This window comes from Callithrix jacchus, chromosome 18 (genome assembly GCF_049354715.1).
Source record: "Callithrix jacchus isolate 240 chromosome 18, calJac240_pri, whole genome shotgun sequence".
In the NCBI taxonomy this organism is placed as follows: Eukaryota; Metazoa; Chordata; class Mammalia; order Primates; family Cebidae; genus Callithrix; species Callithrix jacchus.
In genome coordinates, this window is record NC_133519.1 from 52,808,850 (window position 1) to 52,821,860 (window position 13,011).

A 13,011-nucleotide genomic window follows, 5' to 3' on the forward strand; every position below is an offset into this window, starting at 1 on the left:
CAAATGGGATTAAATCAAACTAAAAACCTTCTGCACACACAAGAAACAAAACAAAACAAAATTAATGGAATGAACAGGCAGCCTATACATTAGGAGAAAATATCTGCAAATAATACATTTGATAAGGGGTTAATATCCAAAATGTATAAGGATTCAAACAACTCAAAAGCAATAAAAAAATAACCCAGTTTTGTCTTCTGTTTAACTTATACATTAGACTTCCTTACAAGATTTCATTTAAACAGAGGATACTGTGGCTAAAAAAAAATCTTAAAACCACTGGTAGATAATAGCACCCAAGCATTTGGCTCCTATTGATATAAAATCTTCAGTGTGAGATCGATACACATACACATGCACACACACACACACATATAAATGTCACACTGTACCCAATTAATAATGCAATTATTATTTGTCAGCTAAAAATAAAAACACAGAATAAAATAAAACGTTTCTACTTTTTAAAATGAGAACCTGCAGAAGATAAAATGATCTTTCTTGTGTTTTTATAAACTATAAAATAAGCTATATGTATCTATAATACTTAAAAATACAAGTAAAGCTAAGTTCTATAGAATTTATTGTTGTTCAAAAATTTGAACTCTTAAGAGGCAACTAAATTCTAAAAATAACTAAAATAGGCAAATTCAACAGTAATATTCACGACAAGAGAAAGTCTGAAAACCAAAACAAATTGTAAAATGCAAGAAAGGAGATGGAAAATTAGAACCACTCAAAATGTCTACGGAAGTATTTGGCAATCCCCATTGGGTGAAATTTTGGAACAGAAAAGGTTAGAATATAGTCTTGATATAAGAATTAAAAAGGATATTCCACTCCTTTTAACTGCAGTGTCAGTGGAAAAACTACGTTTTGAGTAAGGCAAAAAAAAAAAAAAAAAAAAAAGTATTTTTACTGAGCATAAAAACCATCATTCAAGAGATTAGTTAGGAAGTCTTATTTTTATTGAGTATTAAAAATCATCATTCAAGAGATTAGCTTTAAGTTAGGAAGGCTATAAATTTAAAGATAATATTTAAATATCTGAGTCCTTAGAAGATAACAAAGAATGCATAATTTTTCTGTGTAAGTTTTATGACATGGAGGGCTCTCAATGTAAATTATATCATGATTTTGAACTAACAGGAGTGCAGATGAATGACTTGTTGCTGAGTCTAGACTATTTTGTTGTCTTGATACACCAAATCTGTTCCATATGTTATACTTCTATTTTTTTTTTTTTTTTTGAGACGGAGTTTGGCTCTTGTTACCCAGGCTGGAGTGCAATGGTGCGACCTCGGCTCACCGCAACCTTCGCCTCCTGGGTTCAGGCAATTCTCCTGCCTCAGCCTCCTGAGTAGCTGGGATTACAGGGACGCGCCACCTTGCCCAGCTAATTTTTTTGTACTTTTAGTAGAGACGGGGTTTCACCATGTTGACCAGGATGGTCTCGCTCTCTTGACCTCGTGATCCACTCGTCTCGGCCTCCCAAAGTGCTGGGATTACAGGCGTGAGCCACGGCGCCTGGCCCATATGTTATACCTCTAAAATACTGCTTATATCAGTTATGATCACATGAGCACATGATGAATTGTTATAATCACATGAGCACATGATTAATTTCATTCACTACTGTGGTCCCACAGATCAAAATCATTTTCAAAGTAAAGAATGAAATAATATATAAATATACTATTATCTGTTTTATTTATTAAAGAAAAACTGTCCTAAGTTTAGTTTTATGATCTGCTGACAGTTTGAAGCCACAAGAATTAAGCTTAAAAATATTACATAAATAAGAAAATATGATGGTTATAGAAATTACAAAAAATGAAATAATAGAGATACCAGAGACCAAACTTTTTTCAAGAAGAGTTAACAGTAATTTAAAAATGTTCATATTCAATTAATCTGATAGTATAATTATGAAAATGAATATTTACAAATATGAATAAGTATGTGGAGACTATAATTTTAGATTCCTAATATATTACTGAAAGAAATTTGGAAGAACTTTTAACTACAGAAACCAAAAATTCTATATCTTGTGGAGAAATCTATGCACTGAAAATAGTAAATTAATTATCTGAACCTTTTCTCAGCCTGTATCCAGTTAGTTCAAGCTAAATATAATGACAGCATTCACACAGAATCTCTCAGGTAACTCCTCTATAGGTTATAGTAAGGAGAAAGAAATTTAAAATAAACTCGTAAGTGTTCATTTCCCCAATATAATACATGTGGTACTCTGTTGCCTTTAATGTTCTTTTATTTGACTTGGGCTGTGAAGTCCAGGGTTCCTATTTCGGTTTTCTGTGCCTTGAAATGGAAGGCTGATTAGATGCACTCTACTTTCTTTGACTCTGAATTCAAAAATGAGTAGTGCCTTGCAGACTAGCAAAACATAATCAAATAATGATGGACACACTTACTAATATAGAGGGAGAAGAAATAATAAAGAAAAGTCATTGGTTTAACATCCTTGTCTATTTTGATACTCATTTTAACATATCAAATAGGAAGCATGCTCAAAAGGTACCTTTGTCATCCTAGATGATACTTTCTTTTTTGTGACTTACAACCATTTTTGTTTCTTTCATTTATCAAGAAGTGAAATGAATTCTGCAATCTCTCTTTCTCTTTCTGTAGGGGTGTGTGTGTGTGTGTGCGCGCACGCGCGCACGCGCGTATGCGGACGTGCGTAAGTTTACAAAAAGACAATTGCTGGACTTCCTAAGAACAAAAAGCAGTTAACCACTGTATTATAAATTATTTATTTTCATAAAATAATTAACTTTATAAAATTATAACTTTTAAATAATTTAATTTTATTGACTTAGCCACATAAATTCTTTTCTGCATTTAATATATCAACTTTAATGGTTTTATCAATTCACTATAACTCCTCATGACAATAGACACATATGCAGCAGCTGTGTGGTACTCTTCCATGGAGAGGTAATCACATTGAATTCGAAGTGAATGTCCTCCCTGCCTAAGCACGCCACCGTCTTAGTGACACAATTTGAAGATTTTGGGCTTACTGTGTCAAATCACAATCCTAGAAATATTATTAATAGACAAATTTTTACAGATATTTTACCATGTAATTTAAATTTTAGAAGTTTTAATAAAATCGCTAGTAGTCTACAACTATGCAGAAAGCACATCACACTGACAGTGCAGAGGCAAAGATTTTGCAGAGGTATATCAGCTTTCCAGATTGTGCAGGTTACACATAATACGATATCAATTTATTCCTAAGAGATCCCAAAAAGATATTTCAAAGCCTAGCTGTAAATTATAGTACTTTATATATCTAAATTAATAAAAATAAAATCCTCAAATCTTAATAAGGAACTTTAAATGCAGGCTGCATTAAATGTTAGTTGGCTCATAAAGACACTGCAGAAGTTGAAAAATGATTGATATATTTCAGTGTTTATTCCCACTCAACATACTGCCTACTAAGCTTCCTTTTTTTTCTTTTTTTTTTTTGTTCAAAGCATGATCTTAAAGATATGTTTAAATTAATTGATGTCATGCATGATACCTACACAGTATTATGGCACATGTTGGTGGCCCTCTGTGCCCTAGATATATTCACACAGGGTGCAAGTTAAAAGCTACAGAGGGAAAATTGGTTTGGATCCTCTTCATTTCATTTGTTTAGCTTTCCTGTTGTTTTCCTCTACTTGCACGCATTCCTGTGAATAAATCCTTTTTAAGTTAACCCTTTACTTTTCCTTCCATGTGTATTTTCTCATATACTGTGAATGTGAAAACCTAACTAGTACACTTGATCTTGTTTCCATATGAAAGTGCAAGTCTTTATTAATTTAGATTGCCTGAACAGCATATCCCATGATGAAGAAGGAAAATGGAGAGATTTTTTTTCTTTTTAACTCTGCAGGTCAGAGATGAAGCCATGCCTTTCCATTTTTCAATACTGCATATTTAATCTGCAACAAAAACGTTAAGCCATAACAGCCTTTTTATGTTTTAGTTAGTCACCTTTACACTGCAAAATAAATACTAATTTTTTTATTTTTTAAAAATAGACAAATTTCCACATTAAAAATTGTTATCCATATAAATTGTACTCATAACTTTTCTTGAATAGATTGGGCAATGTTTTTCCTCATTTAAAGAAACAGAAACTAATTAGTATTCTTTTCAAAATCTTTTTGGATGAATATAGAGACAAGGTAAATATTTTCTTAAAAACAGGATAAGAATCTTTCTTAATGAATCAAATTCAGTGTTGGCAGGTAGCACCAAACTCCCACTCAGCTGTTCCAGAACCTGGATCATGAATACGAAGTAGCTTAATTTGTCTGGACAGAAAAAATTAGTAAGACAATGTGCTTTCGTTTGTTTTCATATACGTGTCACCCATCAAATTATAAAATCTATGTGGTTTAATTTTGTAATGTCTAGCATTCATTTGGCTCATAGTATGTGCTCAGTAAACACTTATTCACTTGAGTTTAAATTGAGAATGTGTAAATTTTGCCTTCTTGCTATTCTATAGTAAAAATATATTGAAAAAAAGACATCTTTACCATATTTCTCCCAGAAGATATCTCCAATCACTGGTAGAAATTCTTATCGTTTTGTTCTACCAGTGACTAAAATGGTAATATATAATTTGTAGACATGACTACATGCATTCTGACACCAATTCTCTGGCATGAAATGTGAGACCTACAATTGAGTTCAACTGTGACACTAACTCCCTGGAGTTGGCAAAGACTCCGCACGTTAAAGGGCTCAGTCTCAGACGACTGCGCCCAATTTAAACACCAGCCATAAGTCCTAGGTATCCTCAAGCCAACTGTATTCCTGCCCACCCAGCTACACATTTGGGGCTCCCGTAAACCATCAGATTCAATAATTAGCTAAAATAACTCACAGAACAACAAAAGCACTATACATACGATTACATGCTATTCTAAATGAACAGTAGATGAAAAGGTGTGTGGGGGAAAGTCTTAAATGGTCCCCCCAGCACAGGAACTTCTGTGACTATGATGTTGAGGTGCCTCTTTCTCCCAGGACATCAACATGTTCACCAACCAGGAAGCAGTCCAAGCCTCACTTTTCAGAGTTTTTACTGAGGCTTCATTATGCAGGTATGATTAATTAAATCATGAGCCATGTGATGAAACACAGCCCCCCCCCCCCCCCCCCGCCCCGGCCAGTCCCTTTCTCCTCCCTGGAGTCGAGGGTAAAGGCTAAAAGTTTCAACTTTTCAATCAGAGTTTTCTTTTTCTGGTGGCCACTGCAGCTTATAGAGGTGCCCCCTCCATAAGTCCCTTCGTTAACATGGCATCTAGTATGGTTGCAGGGTATGAATTCCAAAACATACTCTTATCACACAGAAAATTACAAAGACTTTTGAAGGTCCGAGCCAGGAACCAGGGACAAAGACCAAGTATTTGTTTTTATTATACCACCTAGTCATCTCACATTTTCATTATTTTGCTTCTTACATCAGAGTGTGATTATCGTATGATTGTATAGTGTGATTATGATCACCATTCTGATCGCTCAAAAGCAATTTTAAAGAAAGCAGTCTTGAAGCAAATTGTGCACAGATATACACATGAATAAAAGGCTTTGTAAGTACATCAAAGCAAGAGAAAAGAAGCCTTTGGAAGAAAATGAGACAAAACTTTCCCTTTTCTTCAATTATTGTTTTCTTCTTTTCCATTTCCTTTTCTCCTCATGTTTTCCATCTCCATTCAGCTCTTCTACTGTGTGTCTGCAATGCCTGTTACGCCTACTTTGCTGGGATAAGGGTCAATGACCTTCAAACACGAAAAGCAACAGTGAGAAAACTAGTGGTGATAGGAATATTCAGGACAAGAATAATGAAGAAAAATTCAGCAAAAGAGAGGATAACAATCAAAGAAAGGTCAGATGGAAAGGAAAATGGACACAAGTGCTGTCACCAAGATGGCAGAATCGAAAGTAACCCGCTCATTTCTCCCCAAAACAACAAAATACTCAACATTACTAATCATGAGGGAAACAGAAATCAAGGCCACAATGAGACATCATATAACTCCAGTTAGAATGGCTATCATCAAAAGATCAAAAAGACAAAAAGTAACAAATGCTAGCAAGGATGAAGAGAAACGGGCATGCTTAAAACTGTTGGTTATAAGAAAGCAAAGTAGTACAGCAATTATGGACAGTAATATGAACATTCTTCAAAAAACTAGCAGAACTGTCACATGATCCAGCAATCTCACAGCTGGGTAGACATCCAGAAGAAAATTAGTATTTCAAAGAGGCACTCCCATGTTTATAAGAGCATCATTCAGAACACCCAAGATGGGGAATTAACCTACGTGTTCATCAACAAACGACTGGCTAAAGAAAAGGTGATATGTATGCACAACAGAATATTATGTTATCTGTAAAAATAATGAAATCGTGTTATTTGCAGCAACATAGATGGTTTCTCTTAACAAAATAGTCATTATGTGAAGAAAAATAAACCAGGCACAGAAAGACAAGTATCTCATGTGTTCACTCATACGTGGAAGATTTTTAATAAAGTAGATTTCATGGAGATAGAGAGTAGAATGGTGGTTACCAAAAACTAGGGAAGAAATGGAGGAAAGGGGAATGAAGAGAAGCTGGTTAATGAGTACAAAAAATACAGTTAGATACAAGGAATAGATTCTAGTAGTCAACAGTACAGTAAAGAAATTATAGTTAATAAGAATTTATAGTGTATTTCAAAATAACTAGAAGAGATTGATTATAATGTTCCCAATACAAAGAAAAAACAAATGTTTGAAGTGAAGAATATCCTAGTTACCCTCATTAATCATTACACATTGTATGCCTGTGTTAAAATATCCCAAAATATGTACAACTATAGTATATCAATTTAAAAATATAAAAGGCAAATAAAAAGTAAAGCACGATGTTTACGAAATGTTTTCATAGATTCTTCATATTTGAAGAAATTAAGTGTGATGTATTGTATCTAACAGAGAATATTGACTCTTCACAAAAATCCACTGCCCTATTCTTCCTATGCATATCATCAGACTACATTTCCCAGGCTCCCTCAAGTTAGGTGTGGCTATGTGATTAAGTTCCAGGCAGTTCATACCAATGAAAGTGCTATGTGCCACTCCCAGTGCTGGCTCATGAAAATGTTCATCAATTTACTGTTGGTATATGTCTACTGTTACTTGCTGCATTTAATTGAACATTACTTGAAAGCCAGAAGCTAAGGCAATTAGTTTCAAGCAGAGATGAAAGGAAATAGGAAACTGGGATTAAGAATCTGCCAGATTTTTAAAGTGTCAGCTTCTGGATTTCCACAGAATAGGAGACAAATCTGAATGAAAAAAAATGAAAAGACTTTAAACAACGAAGTTCGGCTGGGCGTGGTGGCTCATATCTGTAAACCCCAGCACTTTGGGGGCTGAGGTGAGTGGATCACCTGAGGTCAGAAGTTCAAGACCAGCCTGGTCAACATGGTGAAACCCGTCTCTACTAAAAATACAAAAAATAGCTGGGTGTGGTGGTGCACACCTGTAGTCCCAGCTACTTGGGAGGCTGAGGCAGAAAAATCACTTGCACCCAGGAGGCCCAGGTTGCAGTGAGCTGAGATCACGCCATTGTGGTCCAGCCTGTGCAACAGGAGAGAAACTCTGTCTCTAAAAACAAAACAAACATAAAACAAAGTTCTACACAAACCTCTGTTTCAATAACTGGAAGGTATTTCTATAAAAATCAGAGAAATGCATGGGTTGTGAAAGCAAAGAAATGAAGAATTTGTAAACTTGTTTTGGAGGAAACTTTGGGTATATGCCTGGGCATAAAACTGAATGGGGGTAAGGGTATAATAAGTTTATCAACTTTTTCAGAGAAATCAGCATTATGGTCTGAAAAATGTTTAATCTTTGCAAGCTTTCATAGGCATAAAAATCTTCAAACTTCCTCAAACTTGTGTAAGCAAGTAGCAGGCTACAAAAATTATACAGGCTGCAAGGAGTGTGTATTTCTGAAGTGACATAGGTAACTATGGCTTAGGAAGAAGCTGGGTGGAAAGACAGAGACCACAGAAAACAGTAGAAAAGGGTTTCTCAAGATAGAAAGGAATAATCAATGAACTTCACAACATTGTTCACGTATTAACTAGTTCTCCTTCCACCTTTTTAGCTCTTTTCATTTGTCATTGAAAGACAGTGTTGTGATGACGGAATTCAGGACATGCTACTCCAAAATATGCCAACTTGACAGGTGAGAAAACAGCAGCAGCACAAAGGACACTCTAACCTTCTCTTACCCCTTCTTCCCTGAAGCAGGCCATAAATCTCAGCTGACCTTACACTGAAAGTAGAACATAAGATCCTGATTCCAGAGGGGTTCTCCCTGTTCTCAGAGGAAGACAATGTCCTCATGCCTTAAGACATAGAGATGCCAAGAGGAATTTGAAAAACCAGTCCTTGCTAAGTCGCCTCCCTAATTTATTACCATGATACCCCCTTTGGCCAATCATAACTCTATACAGCTTCCACTCCTAAGCATATAAATACAGATTTCTCTGTGTCTTTGAGTCTTTATTTCTTAAGATACGTGTCACATAAAATTTATATTCAATAAATTTGTTATTTTTTTTCTCTTGTTAATCTGTCTTCTGTTATAGGGGCCTCTGCAATGGGTGAGAATTTTTTTCTCCCTGTTGGAGTTCAGTGCCTTGACATGCTGAACAGAAGAAGCCTCTCTGACTCCCCACCTCCCTACAACCTCCTCTCAATCCTTTCTCTCCCAAAGTAAAGGAAGAAGTTGTTCTCTGAAGTTCCCTTATTAGCCTAAAGTCCAGACCTGCCAAAGAAAACAATTACTTCTGGTCACTTCCTTGAGTTTTCATTAACTGAACTCCCATCATAGGGAGCAAGACTGAAGTCTGTCAACACACCTGAGCAGACTTTTGTCAAAAACCATTGTCTGCTCTGTGGGCCCAACAGATTTTGTCCCAAGCCATATTATATGTTCTTCAAGTCCACTGAATTCCCCTGAAGATCATTAACTGTGTCCTCCCAAATCACTCATACCTCCCACCTCCCTTTCCCCTAGGAAGGAAGTATGTAACCACGTGAACCCCTTTGCATGGTGGGGCAATCACTTGGTGATTCTCCCACAGGCATGCTAATAAATTGGCATGCCATTTCTCCTCTTCATCTGCCTTCTGTGAGTTTCAGCAAACCTTCGAAGGGCAAAGGGAAAATTTTATCTTCACCTCTATATCCCCTATAGTGGATATTCTTTACTAACTAAATAGGTACTTTCAGAAAATCTGTAGAGTATTATTTCTGATACCAATGGAAATCATATATTAACATTTATTAGAATGCAAGGTCTACAGAAAAACATCAAAGCTTAATCATCATGAAGGAAAGCAATTGGGAATAATATAGTTTAACATTCCACACCTATCCCTATAAATCCTATCACTTCTTAAACATGAATGAAGACCACTTAGTAGCAAATAAAGTATGTAAGCAGCCAAGCTGGTGTTTATTTCTGATTTTATTTATTTATTTATTTATTTAATTTTATTTTCCTTGAGACAGAGTCTCTCTCTGTCTCCCAGGCTGGAGTGCAATGGTGTGATCATGGCTCACTACAATGTCTGCCTCCCAGGTCCAAGCAATTCTCATGCCCCAGGCTCCTAAGTAGCTGGGATTACACGTGTGTGCCACCAGGCCCAGGTAGTTTTTGTATTATTAGTAGAGATGGCGTTTCACCATGTTGGCCATGCTGGTCTTGAATTCCTGACCTCAAGTGATCCACTGACCTCAGCCTCCCAAAGTGCTGAGATTATAGGTGTGAGCCACCATGTCAAGCCGTGATTTAAAATCTTAGTTGTGTTTCTAAAGGTGAAGGTTTCACCTGTGAGGGTGCAAGGGCATCTACTTACAGATAGATGGAAACAATATTCATAATTATGTTTGGAAGAATAAAAATCCATGTATGCCTCAGCCAACAGTAACTATAGAAAAATGCTACTGATTATTTAAATATTGGAAATAGAGATCAGTTTTCTAATCCTAAAAATCTCCTTGCACCCAGAATACAAATTGGAAAGATGATTAAATACTATGTTAGCTGTCATATCAGTAAACATTAATGATTTTTTAAAATCCTTGATTTGAAGAGTTAACATATCATTCATGGCACATTATTAGTTTGATAGAGCTGCCATAACAAAGTTCTATTGACTGGGTGTCATAAACATTACAAATGTCTTGTGTTATAGTTGCAGAGACTAGACATCTGAAATAAAGATGTTGTCAAGGTTGGTTCCTTCTGAGGACTGTAAATGAAAGGTCTGTTCCAGGCCTTTCTCCTTGGCTAAAAGGGGACTATCTTCTGTTTCCCTTCACGTTGCCTTCCTTTAAGGTGTGTCTGTCTCTGTCTCTAAATTCGCCCCTTTTACAAAAATGTCAGTGAGCCACAAACTAGAAACCACCCTATGGTCTTCTTTGAAGCTGACTACCTCTCTAAAGACCACATGTCTAAACACATCTTTTTTTTTAGATGGGGCATGACGGAGTACATAATTCAACCCACTAGAGTATAAAAGTCTACAAAGTTTCTATGTTTTTAAATTTTTAAGTTTCTAATACCCTAACTTTGACATAATATGGTAACAAGTGGATCAAAGAATTTTCCACAGCTTTCAACATTCAAACTATTGATTTCAATTCTACTTTCTCCAGCCTTTCTATCCATGAATAATTTGGAAAAATGTTGATGTATTTTCTTTTTTCTTCTTGGGAAAAAAATCTAAAAGAGGTAAAGTCAAATACAAATCTTAAAAAAAAAAATTACCCTGATGACAAAAGTCCCTTTCCTTTTCCTTGGAACATCTTGTTTAGAAAACTTGTAATTGTAAATCCTTTTGCTGTCAAAAACTTGTAACTGAAAATCCTTTCTCTGTCACTAAAATGGATGCAAATCTCTGAAAACCTGAATAAACCTCTAGCCAGTTTTGCATTCCAGGAATGTCTTTCTCGTGGGCTTTCGGGCTACCTTTTTGAAATGTGAACATCAAGGAAGAAGGCAACTTGTGTCTCTCTCTTTGGGAGTTTAGCCTAGATACCTGGTTGGTTCTAAATTGTACCTTCTTATTTGCCGCAAATACATTTTTATTTTTTTCTTTGGATAAAGAGATATCTGTAATTGGCATATATACCTCATATTTTTCTTCTTTTTCTCTAATGCAATAAGCACACAACCATGTCAACACAGATGCTAACAAATACTGAAAAACCTTCTACAATTATGACCTTGCTACATCAACTGACTTGTGAACAACTTGAATACACAGAATGAAATGTTTGTTAGTGACAATATCAACAAACATAAAATGTCTAATTCTGTTTTTAGTACCATTTATTTGAATACTAATTATATGTCAAATGCAGGGCTAAGAGTTTTGCATAGATTATGTACTATAATCTTTATAATGACCCTACTATTTAAAATAGCTTCTACCACTATTTTCCACATAAGAACCCCAAGGCTATGAAATAATTTATCCAGTTTTCATTCCTCAAAAGTAGCGGCAAATTGGACCAATCTGACTGCAGAGCCTGGCTGCTTCATCACGGGGTAATTCTACCTCACTCGCCATTAAAGAGGCTGTCCTACATCATGCCAGCACGATTTCTGCTGGATTTCTAATTATTTGGTTTGCTTTTGAGTCTGAATCAATTTAGCCCTGCTTGCCATCTTTTTGTATGTTGTTGAAGTGATATGGCATAGTGGTAATTTTCTGTCTTGAAAGTCAATGGCCTTACATTTCCCTTACTGAATTGAACTGGGAGCTCTGTAATCTTGGAAGAATTATCTTTCTAGTCTCAATCTCAGTTTCCACATCTGGAAGCACTGCACAACAATTTCCCTATGGCCATAAAAAAGCAGGGTAAGGCTCTATAAACATTCCATGTGTGACTAGCTTTGGAGAAATCAATAGATGAGGGTACAGACATAACCTTACTCAAGAATACGTTCCCCAGGAATTAGGACAGCATCTGGTTGGTCATAATTGGTAATCAAAAGCAATAACTAATCAAAAAAATAAGGCATCATTTTCTCTACCTGTTATATTGTTCTAAGAAATGAAAACAGCCTAGATTTAACATTTTCCTTATTTATTTACTTTTAGAGACAATATCTCACTCTGCCACCCAGGTTGGAGTGCAGTGTCATGATCATAGCTCACTGCGGTCTCCAACTCCTGGGCTCAAGGGATCCTCCTGTCTCAATCTCCCATGTCATTCTGATTACAGACATGAAGCACCACACCCAGGTCAACACATTTTACATGTACAAGATTGGGTCTTTTTTTTTCTTTCACATCTAATTCTGCCAGTACACTACTATTTAATAGTAAGTTAAAGCTGAGTGCAAAAACCATCTACATCCGCACCAAGCCTATATACTGAAAATGGAAACCAAATCTTTCTGACAATATAATATTACTTTGGAATTCCATTGTCTCTATTAGCATTATCCAGATCTCTTTCCAATCCCAATCAAGTCCCTGTTTTGAAATATCATCATTAAATTAAATTCCAAATCTCAGTAAATTTTGACCTGGTTTTCCTCCCTCTGAGACCTTGCCAAAGCTCTATTGAGGCAGTCCCCCTTACCGAGGTAAGCGATAAACTTAGCTCTACCGCAGGTTATGTTGGTGATATGTGGGAAGCCAGCTTTCAACAAAGTCTATAGTTTTCTAAGACATTAAGGATTTTTGGAAACTGCAAAGCCCTATGTAAAGACAGATTTCATGACATAGCAAATTATTTGTAATATTATCAATATACTTGACATTATAAGTGAGTATAGATATTTCTATTGCATTTAATTCTTTCACGAATCACGTTTTTAATATATACTTAATAATAATAGAACAAAATATCTCCATCATATTTCCCTGTGATATAAATTGTTCAAATCTATCAA

The 13,011-nt window shown here is 35.6% G+C and overlaps 1 protein-coding gene across 20 annotated transcripts in view; it reads right to left on the bottom strand.

The window, feature by feature from the left end:
• Nucleotides 1–13,011, bottom strand: part of KCNT2 (potassium sodium-activated channel subfamily T member 2) — a 430,036-nt gene that overhangs the window by 57,568 nt on the left and 359,457 nt on the right. The window lies entirely within an intron of this gene.